The sequence below is a fragment of the Scyliorhinus torazame genome, chromosome 16, assembly GCF_047496885.1.
Source record: "Scyliorhinus torazame isolate Kashiwa2021f chromosome 16, sScyTor2.1, whole genome shotgun sequence".
NCBI lineage: Eukaryota > Metazoa > Chordata > Chondrichthyes > Carcharhiniformes > Scyliorhinidae > Scyliorhinus > Scyliorhinus torazame.
Window position 1 is genome coordinate 144863567 of NC_092722.1, and position 23455 is coordinate 144887021.

At 41.3% G+C, this 23455-nt stretch overlaps 1 protein-coding gene and 1 non-coding gene across 9 annotated transcripts in view; both read left to right on the top strand.

The window, feature by feature from the left end:
• ebf3a (EBF transcription factor 3a) overlaps positions 1-23455 on the top strand; it is a 148628-nt gene that overhangs the window by 10818 nt on the left and 114355 nt on the right. The gene's annotated exons all lie outside the window — the stretch shown is intronic.
• LOC140393413 (U2 spliceosomal RNA) lies at positions 7148-7338 on the top strand. Its single transcript, XR_011935599.1, has one exon. It is a non-coding gene; the product is annotated as a U2 spliceosomal RNA (small nuclear RNA).

The window sequence follows — 23455 nt, forward strand, 5'->3', positions numbered from 1 at the left end:
TAAATTTACTTGAAGTATTCAAAAGGCTTCAAATGTAGGAATTCTAATGAGCTTGATGTTACACTATATACCAAGTATTGGGGAAACTGGGGAAGTCTAGCTCGGACTCAAAGCTCTGCTATACACAAATCTGGTTAGAAAGCAAGGTGGAAAAGTTGATAATCTTGATAAACATTGGGAAAGCCTTACAGGTAAAGCATAACCATTTAGATCCACATAGAAATCATACTGGAGCGCCATTGACATATTAAAACAAAGCTGAAGTGAGAACCTGCATTTGCAGAGTTTCATTTTCCCTTATTTTGTTGTATGGCTTAGAGTCCCCCGGTGAGCAATCTCATCACTTGGCTAGTTGGTTCTAAAAGGAATCACAGGGAGCATGCTCTACCAGTTCCTTTTTTGCCCTCGGACACATTTAGCAGGTTCTGAACAGATAAGGCATACTTGTCCTCAGGATATGAACCAATAATTCAATCTTGAATTGAGATCTATGGCCACACATTTGTTCCAGCTCAAGTCCAAGCAGTGTTCCGTAAATCAAAGCCATTGTCCATCGTTAGGTGAAAAAATAACATTGCAGCTTACTGCAAATAAACTGCTTAAAGGAAAGTCTTCTGACCTAAATGTATTCAGTGGGAGGGTGGGAGGGATGGTTGACAGGGTGGGGGGGGGGGGGGGGGGGGATGGTTAGGGGGTAGGGGGAGAATGTGATGAAGGAGGTGGTGAAAGGGGCGGGGAAAGAATATGTTTGCTTTGTTGTTCTGCTGAGCAGGATGGAAATATCATTTTCATAGTAAAATAACGTTTTCTGGGGAAACGAAAAACAGATGTTCTTTATTCAGAACATCCATTGTCTATATCTCATGAATCGAAAAAGATAAATCCTGTTTCACCCAAACATTTTGATGGTTTTAAATGATTACAGGATGTTGCAAAAACTGTTTAAATTAGAACCATAATCTGGGCTAAAATAATTCTTTCGTGCTAGCATAGTGTATTTTATTGCTAACTGCGGAAATTCTTGGAAAGGTACATCCTCTTGCCTTTTCCTTCCCTGCATGGGTTCAATGTAGATGGATGCAATGTCCAACTGTTGAAAATTGAAAAGACTGATTGTTGAGGAAGACAAGAGGAGGCAGGATTATATTACAATCACAACACAGCACAGCAACGCGCTGGTGGGAGCTGTGGTAGCTGTGCTGGGATACATTAAATAGGTTCACGATACATTACGGATAGCACACACAGCAGAATGTTCCCAGTGGCACCCGTGCAGTCAAATAGCAAGTTGGCATCTTTACTTGTAGTAACTGGCATCCCCTGTAGAGCTGGCATTTCTGTACAGTTCAGGAGACTTATCATTCCAAGTGTGTCCTATTTTCCTGTACGGCAGCCAGACATCTGTTTATCCCATTTTCTCTCTCTTGGAGCGATTGGAATGGCTTTAGTTTAGTGAAAAGTTTAGTCAGGTTTAACAGCTGTTACTGAATTTCAAGCCTGCTGGTTTCTAAAATATTTTCATTGACCTTTGAATTTATGTAGAAAACATTATGCCTCTGAAACAATGTAAATTTGTGATTTTTAACTCATTTTGAGTTTGTTACCATCATTTAACATGTTGTTGTTGAGAAAGGCCAAGTTCTTTTTTAAATAGTACTTATTTAAGGAAACTAATATAAATGAACTGGAAGGAAAAGTTTTAATTCATTTACGACTGTAATTTAAGGTTTTTTAGATTTAAAAAGTGATAGTAGTTGAAGACTGATTTTAGTTTTCTTTGTCAACGTTGCTTCCTTTCACTTCCTGTCACAAAGGTCAAAGAAAGCTGACCTTTGCTGGCAGCTTCAGTTGTTGAATAATTCATGTGATTGACTTTTTGTCAGTGCACACAGTTGTGCTCTGGGACATTTTATTCATTTACCTCATTTAAAGCGCCTTTCTGCACCTGTTCAACTATTAATATCATGTAATTTGTGCCTAATGCCGATTTTGCTTAACATTCATTATATTTCTTATTAGCTATATTTCCAAACGATTATGTATGATTATTACTAGACCCTATGAACAGTGATGGGTTATTCCCCAGACCTTTACATCTTCTTGTCAGGCTGTTTTCGGAAGCAGTGAGAATAAACATTTGACCAATCCCAGTGTTTTTGTTCCTAGTCCATAACCAACCACCAGTTAAAACATTTTCCCTTATGGCTTTGGAAAAGCATGATTAAACCCTACTCTGTTGAAGCTGTACAAATGCCAGCATTTATAAGGTCAACGGTTTTGTTAAAAATGCAATGTAAATTAGAATCTCTGGAAAGGGACATTAAACAAAATTTAATTCATTGTCTTCTTGAATGCCATTTATGTTTTGGCTGGGCTTGGGACTGACAAGCAGGATTTTAAAATTTTAATAATTTTAAATTAAACATTGTTTTGTTATCTACCACTTGGTATGCTACAGTGTTTGGACAATTAATGCAAAGCTGTGATTGTTGGTGGTTTCCACTGTATGTTTAGAGATTATATAGAAACCTTCTTTGAATGGCATGTTGTCATTACATCTGCATAATGTAATTAGAGCAGCACAGTTTAGTGTTAAGTTTTCCTCCTCACTTTCTCCTGTGTATTAGCATATCAACATAGGGCAGATATTTTCTCAGCTTTTTGTTGTGCTTTGATTTCACTTTTCAAGGTGTACCTTGTACCAAATAAACTGCAAGTCCTCTGCATAAACTGCTGTTTCTACCCTTCTACTGGTGGTTCTGCACAGATTTCAAGGCTGCAGTATATTTCTGATTAATGAGCTTGGCAGTAGAAAATACATTTCAGGTCAGGAGAAACTACAAGTGCAGTCTCCATACAAGTACACAGGTGTGAACATTTCTGCATTATTTATGACCGCCTCACATATCTTTTGATATAGAGGAAAAACAAAAAAAAATGGGGAAGTGCTGTGCTCGTTCAGTCTTCAAAACTAAATATATCACAGTGACCAAAGACTATAGTGGAATGTCAAGAAACAGGTTTGGTGTTTTTCTGGGGATGAGAGGGGTAGGGGTGAAGTTTTTCTTTTGGGGGTGGGTGGGAGGGGTTGTTGGGGGGAGTGGGTTATGGGGATGACAAGGGGAGGTTGCAGAGAGGGGAGGAGAGCTTTCAGAGAAAGCAAGAGAGTAAAATTGGAGAAAAAGGAGGCTACTTACATACAAAGAGCTAGTGAGGGTAGGATATGTGGGAGATAATAGCAGGAAGAGAAGGGGAGACAAGCCAAGCTGTCAAAAACTATACAAAATAAAGTAACCTGATAGAGACCATTTCATGCTTCTGTTTCTACCTTATCAGGTGAAAAGGAGAGCTACTGCCACAGCCTATAATTTTGTTTGGATAACTTTGCTCTATTGCGTACTTTATGGAAAATCTGCCAAAATCAGAACACTATTAGTCCATGTTAAAGGAATTGGTGATTTTATCAGCAAATGAACAAGATTTCTTTCTATAGCCTTAAGAGAAAATAAACCATGGAAGTGGAAATAGAGTTGTTTTAAAAAAAAAAAAATTTAGAGTACCCAATTCATTTTTTCCAATTAAGGGGCAATTTACTTTGGCCAATCCACCTAACCTGCACATCTTTTGGGTTGTGAGGCGAAACCCATGCAAACACGGGGAGAATGTGTAAACTCCACACGGACAGTGACCCAGAGCTGGGATTGAACCTGGGACCTCGGTGCCGTGAGGCAGTGGCACTAACCACTGCGCCACCGTGTTGCCCTGAAATAGAGTTGTTTGAACAAAGTATTAGTAACAAAGTTTATAAAGTCTGAATCTCTGGTTCAAGATGTTTGGTTTTTAGCCAACAGTGATGTAATAGTATATTCATTTCCTTCCACAAATCTTTAATCACTTATAAGAATACAGGGATTGGTATGGGGGGGGGTGGAGATCGGGGGGTGTATATTGTGACTTACAGATGGAAATTCCTAGCTTTAGTAAAGGAGGTTTCCACTGCAGAAGCCATAAGGTGATTGACAGACAGGGCTACAGGAAGTGAATTCTGAGGAAGCTTAACCTGTACTTGGCAGAGCTTCCACAGATTACACTGAAGAAAAAATAAAAAGCACTTGTTTCGGTGGAACTACCACTTAACAGTGGATGTGCACTTTAACATAAAACTTTATTTTTAAAAAAACTTTTTATCTATTGCCCAAATTATGTAATTGAAACTATAATTTAGAAAATAACTGATTTTTTATTTAGGTGGTTAACTCTGAACCCAAAACTGCTTTCATTAAAGTTAGCACATAATCAACTTTGTTGATGACACTCACAGATATCAGCAAAACGGCCTTTCTTATTAGGGATCCTTCTTATCAAGATTGGAGTCCCACTGCCAAATTCAGCAAGGCCAAAGGAAAAATGTTTACTAAACAAGTAAGTTTAATAAAACAGATTCTTAGTGAGGTTTGATTATAATTTACTATAAACATAAGCTAACTAAAATCAACTGTTATCTTTTACTTATAATGGTAAATACAGTAATGCATAACAGCTGGTTAGTTTGCTAGGGACCATGTTGTGTTTCTCGAATAGTAACTTCATTGGGAAATGAGTTGAACATATGTGCTAAGGAAGGGCCTTACATTTGTGTTGTTGTAAGACATGTAGCATGGGCCCAGCTAACGGAAGAAGCTGGCTCCAGCTTGTCGCTAGTGAAAGACGAAACACGGTTACACATCTGGTGAGAAAGAACAGTTCATTTGCCGAGACAGCTCTTCAGCTTTAGCTGAAAGAGGCTATTTTGATAGAAACAAAGCAGTGGGGGCTGGGGTGTCGGTTACTAGAATTGGACTGACTGAAAAGTCTCAGGGTTCAGTAATAAAGACAAATTAAAATTGCAGCATGCAGAGTTAACCCCCCTCCACCCCGCAAAAAAACATTGCTTACGCTGACATTTTTATTTAGCAGTTCTAATCTCCGCCTAACAAAAGTTTACTTGAAAAGGGGCACAAGTTTTAAAGTGAAATGTAAGCAACAATTAATCTGCTGCTAAAAAAAAAGGAGTTATTGAACAGAAAATCTCTGGACTCGGACTTGGTTCATCTGACTGTGACATATGTGCAGTAAAAGAACTTTATTCGATTGTGTATACAAGACGAACACTCCCCCTTTTTAGTCTTGAATGCACTGCTGGTGTTCTGCACATTCACCCTAGCCATGCTCGCAGGACTTGTGACCGCACAGAAGGCTCAATTTGGGCAGGCGACAAAAGACCCTAACAGTTGGAGTAGGGCTATTAATGCACAATGGGCAGACGCGGGTGCCTATTCTTTGTGAATAACAACCAGTAAAATTGAATTGGTTTTGGTATTGTGTGGATTATAAGGAATGCACTTTGCCAACCCAAATTTGATTAGGATTTCCTCTACAAGTTTGTGTAGCCCTTCTGTGGTGCATATGCCTCGGCCTGGCAGCCATTTACTTTCATCCAAATTACATTAGCAGTTTATTCTTGAATGGAGCCATAACCGTTATTTTTTTTATCCATCTGGAAGAGGATAAGAGGGGGGATAAAAGGGAGGGATAATATAGAAAGAATGAGATATGGGTTTCATTACACAGTTCCTTTAAAAGTTAATAGTTGCGATTAATTATTGTAAAATTTATACATGGGTGAATTAGGGCCTGAGCTACAGAGTAAGAAAGGTTCTATCTTCACATGAAACAAGCTTTGTAGCTGTGAAGAATACGGCATGTTTCACACATTGTAAATCATTCTGAGATATAAATAGTCAATTTATTTATTGGGTTTAAACTTAATTTATGGTGTTTAATTTTTCCGATGGAGTTTATTATAACAAATGTAAAAAGACAAAATGTCCTCTTACCTCACACACATAACATTTTAATACTAAGAAAGTGATTTTTCATCAAACCTATCAGTGACCGTAGTAACATTACAACTAAGTGCCTTGTAATTTTTAAGTTTTTATGCTTATAAGTGGCAGACAGGAAAATACACCTTCAGTTTTTATAGGATATATTCTTTTGCAGCAAAACCTAAATGTTGGTTGATGCAGAACTTGTTTGTCCATGTCAGCAATTTTGTTTTGTCTCTTTTGCTTGGCGTTATGAATGTCAGGATTCTAGGTAGATGTCAACAATGTTAGTGAATTATGTATGCAAACTGCATATTACTGATATAAATCTATTATGGAAATATCTTAAAAATGGATTCTGTGAGAATTACAAAAAACAGGCTAGTTTCTATATTGGGACATAGTAAACAGATTGTAGCAGCAGCAATGCATTAGATTCCTTCTTCGTGACTTTCACTTTCACTTAAAAATGTCGCTTTAAATGCATTTGGTGAAATGTTAAAATTGTGACAGTTATTAATAAAACCTGCACATTTCAAACCACTTTTCCAAAACACTTATTGCAGATTTCCTCACAGTGGAGCAGCAAAATGATCTTTTAGAACAGTTTTTCAAGTTTTCAGTGTAAGATTTTAGCTTCTCTTTATTGGAGCAACCATTGTCACTACCAGCCACACTCTTTGTTGGAAAATACAATATTTCTTCTTCTATAATAGCATTGAAATAATTAGCTCTTGTATAAAGTGTAACATTTGTTTTCAATGCATTATGTGAGAAGAAAAGCATTAGATTAATCCAGTGGGATTGATGGTACACATATTTCAACATGAGGGTAAGTAATACAAGCCCTTCTTCAGAATCACAGCCATAGCATTTGTTTCAAATTAGAAGTGGTGTGTAAATCAGATCAATATGTGTGGATGCTGTAGTCCCTTAGTGGGATCTCTTATGTCAATTCTTCCTCAATATTTGCTTATTGGAAGTGGTGCCAATGTGTGCTTCCTACATCCATTTCCATTTTCAGAATACATAGCAATTTGTATTGTGACACTAGAAAGATTGGGTAAGGAAATAATCTGTGAATAGGATTGGGCATGCTACTGGGTCCTGCTGTTTGAGGTCATAGGACACCGATCTATATGGTGGACAGAACTCATCTATTACCTCCACGATCTGTGCAATGGTCCTTGCCTAGAGAAGACACTGGGGATGGTGGAATGAATTTAGCAAAAAGCTTTTTAAACAAAACAGTACACATCACTTATTAACTTAGATATTCCATCGCTTCTCGGCCTTTTGGCTAAGATTAAGTGTAGTAGCCTTTTGGCTTAGATCTGGTATGTCTCTCTTGTGGGGACCATGAATTGGATTCAATTTGAATTTGAATTGGTTTTTGGAGCAGGCAAGGAGCTGGATTAGGGTTCGCCCCTGACCACACTCTGAGCCCTGGCTTTGGAACTCAGAAAAAGTTTAAAATAAACTTAGATATTCCATAGCTACTTAAAAAACAGTTTATATAAAATACAAAAAAAATGAACTTTGTAAGTTAAGCGCAGCACTGTCAAAGTATTTATCATCAAAGTATTTAAAATAAACCTGAAATAACTGTCAAATCATACACAATTCAGATATTAGCTAAATGCTATTTTTGAGATAATTTTTCATCTTTCATGTGTGGCATCAAAGTAAACTACCACTCATTTTCCTTGAGAATTCATTATAATTGCTTCTACCACTTTTAGGTTCCAGAAGCTCCACGCTTCTTCTGTGAAATAAACGGTATTTCAAAACATATTTTTATTCTTGTTCATTAAGAGCAGAAGTAGCTAATTTGCAGCGACTTTGTGCTATGATGTGATAGTAATTAATCGTATGTGTTTCAGGTCAGCCTGTAACCAGAACAGAATTGTCCAATTGATAATAATTGTACAAGTGATGTGTGTGAAAAATGTTGAGATGTACAGTCTCATTATGGAAACGTGTGCCTTTGAACTTTGCGTCTTAAATTAGTTTATGTTGAACATAGTCATTTGTTACATCTTGAAGTCCAAAAAGACCACGTAAAATATACCATTGTTCATTATAAATTAAAAACCTGTTGGCTACGCTCATTGCTTTATTATCCCCACAGACTAGTCTGCTGGAAGGTTATGACATATTATCCACAGTTAGATGTGGTGGTAGCTAGGCTGCACAATGGAATCCTGTGCCAATGTAGTAAAAAATGCATGTCAGCATCATCAATTGAATGTAAAAGCTCTCCATAGAGAGAATTTGTCTTTACTGTTTCTTACCTGTCGCGATGGAATTTACTGGTCAAGTTGAGGAAAAAGGCTTGTTTAGTTGAAAATAATGATCATGAATAGAGTCATAGAGGAAGGGGAAGGAAAATGGTGACAGTACTTGCTATCAAGACCTGCAATTCCAAGAAAATATGAGTGTTCTGATCCAGGGAACTAGTAATTATCTTTTTGTTAAGAATGTACAATGGTGCTAGGATGATGAATTGATCACAGATTGGAAGCGTGGTTTAACTGTCATGTTACAGAGATAAGAGGGTGCTCAGGGATTGCTCATTCTTTCTGCTAGTTCACAGCCAGCCAGTTTATTAGCACAAATCCCAAATGTTTAGTAAACTCATTAGGTTCCATCTAATGCTAATTTATCATCATAGATGGAAACATAGCAGTTGAGGCCAGAAGACTGTACAGAAACCTCACGATTTACGGGGCTTTCTGATCAATCACACTCCTCCTGCTGGTCATTTCTCTTTACAAGCTTTAAACTGTACAGAATGATACATAGGATTAAGCTGCAGCAATCATTTTAGGTACCCAGGAGTTATCTCTCAGAAGATGGTTATCAGAAAGATTTGGAAAATACAAACTGAAGCCAGGTGTGGTCCCGGTATCTTCTCAGACGGGTGAAGAAATCATTGTGCATTTCAGTTCTGCACAGGAATGCATTTTATTGTGCAAATGTCGATTGAATATATTTGAAACTTTATATGGGGGTATTGGAAAAATGGAGAAACAAAAATCAGGTTTTTAAAAGACCAATGTTCTTGTAATTTTCTGAAATATTCAATAGTATTTTGGGGAGAATAATAACCTTTTTTGATCTTCGGCAAAAGCTGCAAAGATAATGAAATTCTTATGATATTTCACCAGGTAAAATGTGAATTGCAGAAGAAAAGCTATTGAATTTTTATGGATCTTAATCATATAAAATGAGATTCATGGGGCATACATATAACTGCACTCTTTAGATTTTTCTTCTCCGCTGGGCTGCAGTTCCACTGTTATTTCACTATGTGGTGTTAGGTATACCCTTGTAGGAAACCTCAGTTCAGCTTCCGAAAAGAAAACTCTCAAAAACCCTGGAATCGGATTTGACTAACAGTGATAATGAAATATGGCAGAAATTTCCTTGTGCTAGTTCAGTGGCAGGAAAGGTCCTGGACGGTCTATATTAATTCATCTGACTTATGTTCCCATGTCCTGATTCACTTTATGATTAAAAACTGCTGCAGGTTTCCTTGCCAATTGAAATCAGATCTCATCTGCAGCACAGTTGTATTGATCCCTATTTAACATCAAGGCTCAGAATTGATTGGTATTGATTAACAATAAAAACACTCTGGTGCTTGTCCAGCAGTAAGTCCAATATTTAGAATGAAAGAGTACTGTGCCTCTACTGTGTATTGAATGGGATAAAGCAGAAATAGTGTTAAATGTGTAAAAAAAACAGCAGTAACTCTTTGATACAGTAACAACAGATCATTTGTTTTTCGCGTGGATTAATATTGTTTCCATTTAGATGTCCTGCTTTTTGGCATCTTATGTAATTTTATGTCACCTGTTAGGATCTTTTAATGGAAGTTATTTTCACCGTTTCATGCCATTCTCAAATGCTATGGTGAGGCATCTACTTCCAGGCCTTTGGCAAAGCTGCTTTGTGACTGATTCTTAGGAGGTGCATTTGATGTGCCCTCTAGGGTGTTGACCAATTCACGTTTAAAATCAGAAAGGACCCATCTTCCAATTAACATTTTGTATTGAGAGCTTTGCAGAAAACATATAACGTCATTCTCATATTATGATAGTAAGCAACTCAAATGGAGAACAGTTAAGCAGCAAAATTCATCACATAATAGCTTAGAAAATGACCGATAGTACAACAACAATGAGCCAGAAAATTTGAGATGAATTATACTATTGCATTCCCACGCAGCAAATGCCTGTGTTGATTGATTCTCCTTTGCCAGCCTTTCCTGGTTACTTTTGGCAACCAGCTGGGCCTCAACTACTGTTTGTAAGTATTGGAAGAGGCTGAAAACATCTGATAGAGATTATCCAATGTTTAACATCCAGAAGTTTACAGTTATATAATGATCAGACCTCACCACCCCCACAAGCTCCCTAGAGATGTGAATTGTGTGAAGATGCTTTCAAAAATAATGCCTACAAATCAGGCCCTTTCAAGTTGTACTGTATATCCAGACTGTTACTAATTTTATTTGGTATAGCACATGCCCAATTTGCTTCTTGTAATGTTGATTGAGGAATCATTTCAACAAGGCTATTCCCTGTAAGTACTCGTTGTTTGTCTGTGGAAAGCCACTAGAATCCCATCCAACTGGGACTATGAGGTCAGACATGTCTATAATGAAGAGCAGTCTGACAATATCCAACCACTGTGGTTATGGTTGTTTGTGTAGAAGCTACAGTTTGCTTTTTTAGCAGCAAACTGAGCCTACCAAATCTACCCCTCTGGGCTAAAAGATGCCTGGATGGAAATAGGTCAGTTTCCTTGTGATTTATTCACTGAACAAACATACAGTTAAATCCGGAATAAAATCAGAAAGTGCTGCAAATACTCATCACTTCTGAGTATTTCAATTCAGCTATTGGATAGGTACATGGATTATAGTAAAATGATATAGTGTAGATTTATTTGTTCTTAAGGGCAGCACGGTAGCGTTGTGGATAGCACAATTGCTTCACAGCTCCAGGGTCCCAGGTTCGATTCCGGCTTGGGTCACTGTCTGTGCGGAGTCTGCACATCCTCCCCGTGTGTGCGTGGGTTTCCTCCGGGTGCTCTGGTTTCCTCCCACAGTCCAAAGATGTGCATGTTAGGTGGATTGGCCGTGATAAATTGCCCTTAGTGTCCAAAATTGCCCTTAGTGTTGGGTGGAGGTGTTGACCTTGGGTAGGGTGCTCTTTCCAAGAGCCGGTGCAGACTCAGTGGGCCGAATGGCCTCCTTCTGCACTGTAAATTCAATGATAATCTATGATTAATCTAGGACAAAGGTTCGACACAACATCGTGGGCTGAAGGGCCTGTTCTGTGCTGTATTTTTCTATGTTCTGGTAGCACCTGTGGAGAGAGAAACAGAATTCATGTTTCAGATCTCTGACCTTTCATCAGAACTAGTTAAATCTGATCAATTTTGTAACCATTTTTCCTTATTGACCTAGATGTTAAATATTATAATAACTTAACCTTCCTTGAAATTCAACATTCATTTAAGTATAGTAATGAAACATGATGAGGCAGAATCTAGAGATGCAGGACAAACAATGCTTGGTTTTGTTTTGTTTGCATTGTGGTCCATACTTTATTTTTTAAAAGCAGGCATGGCGTTGTATAGTCATGGAGGCTGTGAGTTCAAATTCCACTGTGGCAAGCTGTGAAATCGAATTCAATCATTTGTGGGCTATCACCAGATGGAATTGCCATAAAAGTTGCTGGATTGTTGTAAAAAGCCTACTAATACACAAACATCCTTCAGAGACGAGACCCTACTACCATTTCCCAGCCTGATTAACATATAACTCCAGCACACCCCGAGTTTGGTTCGTATACTCTGAGTTGGCAAGCCAGCAGCAGGCCACGCAATTGAAGCACAATAATACTGAACAGCTGTCGGTAGTGATCCAGTGTCATTTCAGGATAAGATTAGCAGTATAAACCCAGTTGACTGCAGGGCATCCCATAGGCTAGTGAAGCAATCTAATATCAGGATCAACCACCATCCCAGATTCCTCCATTACCTTCTCTGGGCATATGCTGTTCTCCTGGTAGGATGACTAGAGATGCGAGCACAGTGATGTACACTCAAATAAGAGTGGCCGGAGAAGCTCCCGACATTTTTTCTGCATCTTATGAAGTCTCATGGCATCATATCATGGTCAAGGAAGTCTCCTGCTGATCAGCACCCTGCTCAGCATCTCAACCCCATCACTGCAGCCCATTCAATGGATGAAACATTATATCCATGTTAAATATCACTGGAAAAAAGCATCAAGAGAAGCCAGGGCACATAATGGCATCCTTGCCAAGTGATTTGTTCATACAAACACTGACTAAACTGGCTGAATCTTGAAGCATACAGCTGCTAGACTGGGCCTGCAACAGGTAGTGAGGCAACCAACATGAGGGAACAACCTTATCCGTTGCAATTTTTCTATCACAGCCAAATTGATCTCCAATTACATTAGTAGGTGTGATCACTATACCATCTTCATGAAGCTTGTCTTCACAATGAGAATGTCTTCAATTGTGTAGTGTGATAAATGCTAAATTTGGTAGACTAGACAGTTATAATCCCAAACTGGGCATCCATGATAGGCTACAGCCCATCAGCAATACCACTGTGTACCATCCTAATCAGCAATCACATAGCCCAGCACATCACTTACTCATCCATCACCACCAAGAAGGGAGGCCAATTCTAGTTCAGAAGGGAGTGGACAGGACATGTCAAGAGAAACACAAGGCATGCATCAGGCAGAAGTGCTAACCTCGCGAATATTACAATACGGGGCCTACCTGCATATTAAACATAAAAAATAGAGTCCCACAGAGCAAAGTTGGCCCACACCCAAAGCTCTGTTGCACAACCGCATATGGATGAGAATTTCAGTGGACATCAAATAATTAACAGTGGGGAAAGTCACCAGTAACAATCCCATCTTCAATAATGACTGAATACAGTATTTGAGTCCAAGCAACAAGATTGAAATGTTTGGAAGTATGTTCAATTGAAGTGCTGAGTAGACAATCCTATCCTATCATATCATAGAATCCTAGAATTTACAGTACAGAAGGAGGCCATTCGGCCCATCGAGTTTGCACTGGCCCTTGGAAAGAGCACCCAATTTAAGCCCACACCTCCAACCTATCGCCGTAACCCAGTGTAACCTTTTTGGACACTAAGGTCAATTTATCACGGCCAATCCACCGAACCTGCACATCTTTAGACGGTGGAAGGAAACCGGAGCACCCGGAGGAAACCCACCCAGACACGAGGGGAACATGCAGACCCCCACAGACAGTGACCCAAGCCAGGAATGGAACCTGGGAGCCTGGAGCTGTGAAGCAACAGTGCTAACCATGGTGCTACCGTGCTATCCTCTTCTAAAATCCCCACTGTCAAACATACCAGTATACAACCAACATAGTTCCTTCCACATGACATTAAGTATTAGCTGGCATTGCTGGACACAGTGAAGTTGATTGGAATTGGCAAAATACCAGTTGGAGTGCTGAAGACATATGTACTTTCAATAACATTTTTTCAATCAAGCTGTTCCAGTTCTACTATGACACTGGCATCTACTTGCCAAAGGTGAAAAAGGACAAATCTAAACTAGTGAATTACTGTTCTATAAGACCCTTCCCAATAATCCATAAAGTGATGGAAGGAGTCATTAATAGTGTCATTGCGCTTCACCTATTCTACAATAACCTACACACCAATATTCAGTTCAGGCCCAGCCCAAAACAGACCTCATCACAACCTTGATCTACATATGGATACAAGAGCAGAAAACCAGTGGAGAGGTGAGAGTAATTACCAATGATTTCAAAGCAACATTCAAACACGCATAGCACCGATTACTTTAAAAACAAAACAAAATCAATGGGGGCCAAAGGAAAAAGAAACTTCAATAACCGGAATCACACTTGACACACGGAAAGATGATCGTGGTTGTTGAAGAAGTTCCTGAGGGCAGCAGTCTCAACCCAACGATCTTCAACTGCTTCATCGATGACCTTCTGCCATCACAAGGTCAGGGTGTTCACAGGCGATTTGCAGTTCTTCCAACAACAAAGCCATCACATGTTAGAGTACTGTAGGACCTGGACAAACTTCAAGTTTGAGCTGACAATTGTCTGGTAACACTTGTGCATTGTAAGTTCAGGAAATGGAGAAAACCTGTCTGTGACCTTCAACAGAACTATCTTCCTTCAGGATTATTTGATATTTTCTCCATTGAAAGGTTATGAAAATAAACATTACTTGTAATGACTTTTTAAGTAAAGAATATACAACCGCTGCCAAGTTTATAAAGGGGCACCTCACAAAAGGTGGTTAATACTTTAATTGGAAGTTATTGCCCTCCCACAGAGATTTTTTAAAAGAAGCAATTTGTAGCTTGTCTAAGTAATGAAGAACTCCTCGGAAAACATTTTTATTCCTGTTTCTCAAACAAAGATCTAAATGCACATGTTTTAAATAAAAGACTACTGTCATAATGAGGTGTTTAAAATAGAGAGCTTTACGGAGGCTCAAAAGGATAGGAACACCGGAGGAACTATTAGAAGCCTTCTCGTTTAAGTCAAGTTTGGTGACCCACCGCTGTGGGGAAGCATGGAGTATTCTTTCGTTCATATGTTATATGAAGATAAGTGATAAAGTAAGCAGGTTAGAAATCAAAGACACAGAGAAGGGAAGTGTTATTTTAAAACAAGGAGGTAGAGTTTGGGAGGAGCAGCTAATAAGGGCAGGGGCTATTTTCTCAATGAGTCCCAGTCAACCAATAGCAAGAGTGAATAGGGAGGAAAATATACCCCGGGATCAGATGAAAGGAGGGTTTGAAAAGATAGATGACTGCAATCATGCACCCCCTCTGCAAATCAATTGCAATGGAGGACTTTGTTAAAGTAGAACAGGATTTGGAAAAGAACACAAGGGTCTTGAATTCAGTTTGAAGAAGATTGCGTAAAGGGTAACATGAATGCAGAACATTGTCAGGCTGGGAATTTAAACTACAGCATTTTGAATTCACTGTGGCCAGTAACTTAGCATTTGTGAGGTGACAGGCAAGTATTGGTCCATAGGTAGGTCGACCTCCACTGATACCACTTCTGAGATGACTAGTAGGGGATACAAATGACCAGCCTACCATAATATTTTTTCCCAAATATTTCTTCTGGCCAGCATTGACTGCCATTCAAGATCCTTTCCAAGTGGTGTTTGGCAGCTCAATACGTCATTGAACATGCATCTGATCAGTTTGTGGAATCAAGCATTGATGCTCCAGTGTACTACACTGACTGGGACTTTCCAGTCCTGCCTGCCACCAAGATCCTCTGCTCCCGCCGAACGTTATTGGACAAGTTAAGGGAAATCCCAGCCTCTGTTTAACATATAGGCGACATAGACATATAATTTACAGTGCAGAAGGAGGCCATTCGGCCCATCGGGTCTGCACCAGCCCTTGGAAAGAACACCCTACCTAAACCCACATCTCCACCCTATCCCTGTATCTAGTAATCCCACCTAACCTTTTTGGACACTAAGGGCAATTTAGCATGGCCATTCTATCTAACCTACACACCTTTGGACTGTGGGAGGAAACCGGAGGAAACCCACGCAGACAGGGGGAGAATGTGCAGACTTTGCACAGACAGTGACCCAAGTTGGGAATCGAACCTGGGACCCTGGAGCTGTGAAGCAACTGTGCTAACCGCTGTAATACCGGGCCGCCCCATGCTTGAATCTTCGAAGATTTTTTTTAGCAACAAATTATTATGGGTCAAATGTTAAAGAACAGGATTGTCTGCAACAGAATGAATTTCGTAAACATTGTTGATACTGCTTCTGTAATAGGTAAGTTCCAATTTTTGGCACGTTGTGTTGCAATTGTATCTTGCATTCTGCATCAGTACAAAATAACATGCAACAGTGGCACAATAATGTACAATATAACCGTAATATAATTCAGCTAAATCCACATCAATTTGGAATGAATAGGAGTTTAAAATATTCAGTCCTTCAGATTTATTGCCATAATATTGTTAAAGTTTGCCAAAAGGACCAAAAGTGTTCATGATAAGTTGATGGGAGCGGAGCCTCTGCGCACCTCAAACATGGTCACCAATATAACAGGCAATGGGGCTGGGGGGTGACGACTCACTCTAATGGAACTTCCAATGACTTCAGCCTGCAAAGGGAAACAGTGCAGAGTTAGCACAGAAATGCCTAGCAAATGGCATACCCGTGGTGCTAGTCGGTACAACCTAGGTGGGTCTAGTTTACAATCAAGACATGGACCACCGAAGAAGAACAAAGGCAATTTAAAATATTTTTTTAAAAATTAGATCAGGATACCTGGGGACTGCTAGTGGAAAATTAGAAAGATTCTGGATGGGAGCTGTATTCCCACCACCCCCTTTTTTTGGTTCTTTAGTTTTTAAAGTACCCAATCTTTTTTTCAAATTAAGGGACAATTTAGCGTGGCCAATCCACCTACCCAGTATATTGTTTTTGGGTTCTGGAGGTAACACCGATGCAGACGCAGGGAGAATGTGCAAACTCCACATGGACAGCGACCCGGGACCGGAATCAGGGGCGCAATTCTCCGACCCCCCACCGGGTCGGAGAACCGCCGGCGGCTGGTGTGAATCCCGCCCCCGCCGTGTCCCGAATTCTCCGCCACGAGAGATTCGGCGGGGGCGGGAATCGCGCCCTGCCGGTCGGTGGGCGCACCCCCGGCGATTCTACGGCCAACGATGGGCCGAAGTCACACCGCTGTCAACCCTCGCCAGCCGGCGTGGATTAGACCTTTTGAATGGCGGGACAAGGCGGCACAGGCAAGCTCCGGGGTCCTGGGGGGGTGCAGGGCGATCTGGCCCCGGGGGGGTGCCCCCACGGTGGCCAGGCCTGCGATCGGCACCCACCGATCCGCAGGCGGGCCTGTGCCGTGGGGGCACTCTTTTTCTTCCGCCTTCGCCATGGTCTTCACTATGGCGGAGGCGGAAGAGACTCCCTCCCCTGCGCATGCGCGGGGATGCCGTGAGTGGCCGCTGACGATCCCATGCATGCGTTGCCCGGCGAAGTCCTTTTGGCGCCGGCTGGCGTGGCGCCAAAGTCTTTTCCCGCCAGCCGGCGGAGCGGAAACCACTCCGGCGCAGGCCTAGGCCCTCAAGGTGAGAATTCCGCACCTTTGGGGCGGCCCGACGCAGGACAGATCCGCGCCGTTTTTGGCGCCGGGTAGCGGACATCGCCGGCCGGCGTGGATTAGACCTTTTGAACGGCGGGACGAGGCGGCACGGGCAAGCTCCGGGGTCCTGGGGGGTTGCAGGGCGATCTGGCCCCGGGGGGGTGACCCCACGGTGGCCAGGCCTGCGATCGGCACCCACCGATCCGCAGGCGGGCCTGTGCCGTGGGGGCACTCTTTTTCTTCCGCCTTCGCCATGGTCTTCACTATGGCGGAGGCGGAAGAGACTCCCTCCCCTGCGCATGCGCGGGGATGCCGTGAGTGGCCGCTGACGATCCCATGCATGCGTCGCCCGGCGAAGTCCTTTTGGCGCCGGCTGGCGTGGCGCCAAAGTCTTTTCCCGCCAGCCGGCGGAGCGGAAACCACTCCGGCGCGGGCCTAGGCCCTCAAGGTGAGAATTCCGCACCATTGGGGCGGCCCGACGCAGGACTGATCCGCGCCGTTTTTGGCGCCGGGTAGCGGACATCGCGCCGTTTGCGGAGAATCCCACCCCAGATCCAGGTCCTCGGTGTAGTGAGGCAGCAGTGCTAGCCACGGCATCACCATGCTGCCCACCCCACCTCCCTTATGTCTGGCAGTTGTTCTATAATTTACAGGCTCCCTATGTGGTCACCCGCCAGGCAAAACTTTCTAGCTGGTCCCCAGTTGACCTCATATGCACTCAACACAATTCTGGTGTAAGTATTCTGCAGAATTGCAGGGTAAGGTCTCACTTTGCTAACATTGTTAACAATGCCTGTCAGTTCAACTGCCGCCAAAATGATATTGGTACAAAACGGTACTATGAGCATATGTGGGAACCAGGGAATGTGGCAGCTTTTGTTGAAACTGTGCAAGCAATCTAAAACTGGTATTGGGATCTTCCAAGCACCACAAATAGACTTGCAAAATAAGAGCATGGAACACTCTCTGGGGTAGAAGGAATGGAATTGGAGGATATAAAATTGACAGGAAGGTCAATCGGTCGCTCATGCCAACGTTCATGACCCAAATTCACTTGCTCTCCTATGTTGAATCCTTGGACTGAGATCTTAGCCAGGGTGACAACAGAGGCACTAAGATCGACCTCAGTGCCTTTTGAATACAAAAGGAAATCTTCAGAAATGGATTCCCCAGGATAAGTCACACCTCCAGGAGAATAAGAGAAAATTGCAAAAGAAAAATAAATTTTAAAAACTTATTCTGATCTCCATTTTTTGCATCTCAGAAGTTGATCATGTCAGATTCCATGATGAGTGAAGGGACCTTGCAGTTCAATTTCAGGTTTTTAAAATACACCATCTGAAAAAATGAAAAGGAAGTTACACTGCTAGCAGTCTGAGTCTGAATTGATGCTAATCACTGGTATATTGACATGATATCATTGCACATATCCAATTGAATATCTAGCAGCCTGGACTTTGAGTTCCAAGTTCGACAAGAAAACACCAGTCCAGAGTCAATTCAAGCCCTACCATAAACACCACTTTATTCCATGACTGTTTTGCAATGCAAATAGTAGGGAGATCAAGTTTAGATCAACAATTTTGATGTGATTTTGATTCTAAGTACAAAGGGGCAATGTGCGTTTACAGAAGTACAGCTGAACATACGAGCCAGAAATTTAAACTTTGCTTTATTAATTGTTTTTTCCTTTTCTCTGCTCATCTGTCCTCCCCATTTTTTAATCATGTGATGGATTGAAGCACTATTTCCACTATTAACACACAAGAGTCCTGGAAGGTGATGTGGTCCAGCTGTAGCCCACATAACATTCCATTTTCCTCACCATCCTTCCGGTTCAGATTAACCCCCTGATGCTTTATGATTGGGTGGATAAGTGTCTAATGTAAACGTAATTATCTGCTTGGGATTTAATAACGATCAACAAGTTTGAATTGGATTATAGTGACTCTAAATGGACCTTTAATTAGAAAGTCAAAAATAAGTCGAACTAGCTTTTCTGTTTGATTCAGCTCATATTGCAAATAGCTTACATTTTTTAAATAGTAGTGATTGATAGCATGCTGGAGTAGACTTTTGTCACAAGCAGGAATAGGTGAAATATTTGTGTATAGTTGTTTAGTTATGCTGAGAAATTGTGAAAATGATTTATTTAAAAATTCAGTACTTCTTTTGTTTCACCAAATGATGGTAGAGTTAAGAATAGTTAAGAGTAGCTGAGATCACCATTCCTCAGAAAGAATGTATTTGTTTGGAAGTGGAGAGTTGCAAAAAGGCTGTGAAAAATAGAGTGGGGATAATTGGGTTATCAGATGTAGACACAACAGAGAATTGAACATTATCTGCTCCCAATGCAAAGACCAGTGGGTCACTTCCTTAATTCTCCAGCTTCAGCTCTTCCTCCCTCTGAAGGAATCCAGACAACGTAAAATGCGTTTTTACTGTTGGCTACGCCAAACATTCTGTCCTTCTGCCCTTCAACAGGTTGACTTTATGAGGCATGACCACACTAAATAACATCTTGCCTTGCTTTCTCTGCATTGATTCAACAGTCTTTAATTGCTTAGAACACAAGCCAGATCCTCAGCTTCAAGTGTGTTTCCCTTAGCTTCAGCTGCTGTTATTCATTTCTATTAGACAACTTCTAACTAAGATATTGACTTGCACTTTGACACAGAAACTGCTACTGTGTTTGATTGCACCGTCAATTTAAAAATCTCCCAGAGCAACTTTGTAAACTAGATAACATTATCATAAAATTGTTTTATTTTGTAATATTAATATGGACAAAAGTCCTGAGGTAAAAAACTAGAAATTCATTACTGCATTAGGGAGTATTCCAACTGCTCTGGAACTAATGAGACAATACAGGTTATTTTCCCTTTCATTCTAACTTTCCACCAAGTCTCAATCTCTGTTTGCCATAAACTGAGATTTTTCTTGATCGAAAGGTGAGGACTCATTAATTGGCTCTACTCTGAAGGGAATTGAATGAAGAAAAGACAAAATTATCTCTCGTTGGATTGACATAACTCTTGGGACCTTCAAATTGTCCATGCTTAGACTAATTGATAGCCTTCTTTCTTGGTTCAATAATATGGGGTGTGATTCAGTGGACAAAAGTTAAAGTTCGCTTTTGGGCACATTTGACGGTGTGTTTCTCAGCGGCTGCAGTGCCGAGAATCAGCCCGTTTTTGAACAGCACTTTGCTGTCTTTTTGACCCCGGGGAGTTTCTCCCCATCGAGGCCACACTTTAGTCGATTTCCTGCTGGCGTGCTGATCTCGCCGGCAAGAAAGGTTCCGTGCAGATTGTGGCGCCATTTTGAATAGCAGCCCCGATCTTTCCTCCCCTTATTTTATGGTCACCCTCACTTTATTGACCCACCCAAGCATGACAAGGTCCCTCTCACCCTGCTCCAATGGGCAAGACCACCTCAGCAGTATCATCCTGGCACCCTGGCAGTGCAACCCCGGCAGTGCCTAGCTGCCCAAGTGCCGGGGGTTTTCCAGGGTACTATCCTGCCCTGTCCCCGGCCACCTGGCGGTCTCTAATTGCCTCCAAGATCCCCCTAGTTGCCGTAGTGCCTGGTCCACGGTTGTAGAAACCAGTGTTAAACGGTACCCTGGTGAGGTCTTGCAAGCACAGCTGTTAACTCCTGGGTTCCGGGTGAATCCAGCATCCAGTGAGGGCGAGATCCAGATTGCGGCGGGCGGAGCAAGTCGGGTGTCTCGTGATTGGCCCGGTGCCCAGCGCAGAGCCCAATTTGCTGTCCCAGATCTGCATGGGTGCAGTGCAAATGCTGAATCGTGCCCATGATCTCTGCTATAAGCATAAATTGCGGTCTAGAAAAGTACATAAATAAATTACTAAGGCAGTCATCACCCAGATTTTTTTGCAAAATTCCAGGATACTCAGGCTATTTTATTATTGTTAACACACTGAAAAAAAACACCAGTAGCACGGACAATGATATATTTCCTTATTGCTCATATAAATTTGCACAATTATTCTTTGGTAATGGATTAAATGGTAAACACAGGCACGCTTTGGGTTTCTCTGGAGAATTTCCAACCTGCTTACAATATGCTTGTGGAATATTGCACTGGTTTACTATGGTACGGAAAGGGGAGATTTCAGTCAATGGTAAAAGTGATGGGAGTGCAGATCAACTATAAATCATCAATTGGATACAAGACTAGTACTAATTAATTCAATTTGATCATGTTGGATCTTCCTTAGCTTATCTGAAAATGACAAATTAATTTATAGCAGAATGTTGAGTGTAGAAGAAACAACTTGCTCTATAATCCAGTCAACAACTAGAACTGAAAAGAGAGGGGGAAAAAAACAAGATTATGAAGTAATGTCTTTTAGTATTTTATTGTAATCTGTAATCCTAACCTGAAAGAATAGCTGTAGTAAAGCATCATTAATGATGTGCTGGAAAATCAGAAAAATAGACAAGCCGCAAACATTATATTGTCCTCACACACATGTTCATTGGTGCCAAAATGCCCAATTTGCATCAGATGTAAGCATTCCTGGAGAAATTGATCTGGGCACATCAAACCCTGATTTGGAACTGTTATCTTATTCACTACTAAAGGCACCATTTGGCACTTTTCCCAGGACAATCCTTGGTATTGGGAAGATACCAGTTGATGTCCTTGCTGCAGCTGTGTGGAGTAGATTAGAGGTAAAACAAATGACCAATGGAAGTGTATATTAAATGAGTGAAGCTCAGCTTTGGCTGAGAATAAACATGTTTACGATGGATTAAACACAGGACCAACCTGTGCCTTAAATATAAAGTGCTTTGTCTGAGCTGTGGAAGATGAAAGATTACTGATCTTGGAGTTTCAAAGTTGCTTGAATTTCAGGTGAAGGAAAGGGAAAATAGTGATAATGTTTTCATTGAATGGAATTGATTATGCTATACTGCAACCTTTGCCTCCTTAACCATGAAAAGGAAGTTTTATTTAACTTACAGTTTATATTCTCCTTTTGTGCTGAATGCAAGTTTCAGGCCCTTGCCAGAAAGGTGATGTAGGGATGGAGGAAAGACATGAATGGGATTTGTGTTGGGACTGCTAGTCATGGAATCATGGAATTCCAACAGTGCAGAAGGAGACCATTTGGCCCATTGAGTCTGCACAACCCTCCGAAAGAGAACTCTGCTTAGGTCCACTCCCCCAGTCATCCCACCCAATCCCCACATCCCTGGATACTTAGGGGCAATTTGACAAGGCCAATCTACCTAACCTGCACATCTTTGCACTGTGGGAGGAAACTGGCGCACCCGGAGGAAACCCAGGCAGACATGGGGAGAACGTGCAAACTCCACACAGACAAGGCTAGAATTGAACCCGGATCTCTGGTGCTGTGTTGCTAACCACTGTACCACCATGCCGCCCAACTAATATTCCTCATGTACTTTTACCATCTGGATTTACAACACAATTTAAATTGGTCACATTTCTGGCTGATACAGAACGGACGGCACGGTAGCACAGTGGTTATAGCACTGTTGTTTCACAGCGCTAGAGACACGGGTTTGATTCCCGGCTTGGGTCACTGTCTGTGCGGAGTCTGCATGTTCTCCCCATGTCTGCATGAGTTTCCTCCGGGTGCTCCGGTTTCCTCCCACAAGTCCTAGAAAGATGTGCTGTTAGCTGAATTGGACATTCTGAATTCTCCCTCGGTGTACCCAAACAGGTGCTGGAGTGTGGCGACTAGGGGATTTTCACAGTAACTTCATTGCAGTGTTAATGTAAGCCTACTTGTGACTCTAATAAAGAATTTAAAAAATAGGGCAGCAGGGTGGCGCAGTGGGTTAGCCCTGCTGCCTCACGGCGCCGAGGTCCCAGGTTCGATCCAGGCTCTGGGTCACTGTCCGTGTGGAGTTTGCATATTTTCCCCGTGTTTCCATGGGTTTTGTCCCCACATCCCAAAGATGTGCAAGGTTGTTGGATTGAACATGCTAAATTGCCCCTTAATTGAAAAAAAATTAATTGGGTACACTAAATTTATTTAAAAAGAGATTATAAAAAATAAAGATTGTTATAAATAGGGAAAGGTGGATGCCGTCAAAGGCTCACAGCATGTGCTAAATAAAATATTCAATTGTGGCAAATTGATAGAAAATGAAAAAATGAAATATGATACAAATTGGTTTAAAGTGGTGCATAAAAGGAGAACAAATGCTGGTCTAAATGCTCCATTTATGATGTTGAAATAGTTAACAATGTGTTGAAAATGATCTAATGATGGTAGTGAACTTAAAGTTAATGGGCGGAATCTTATCAAAAAATGGCAAAATCTCTGCCACAGTGGAAAAAACACAACGAATCACA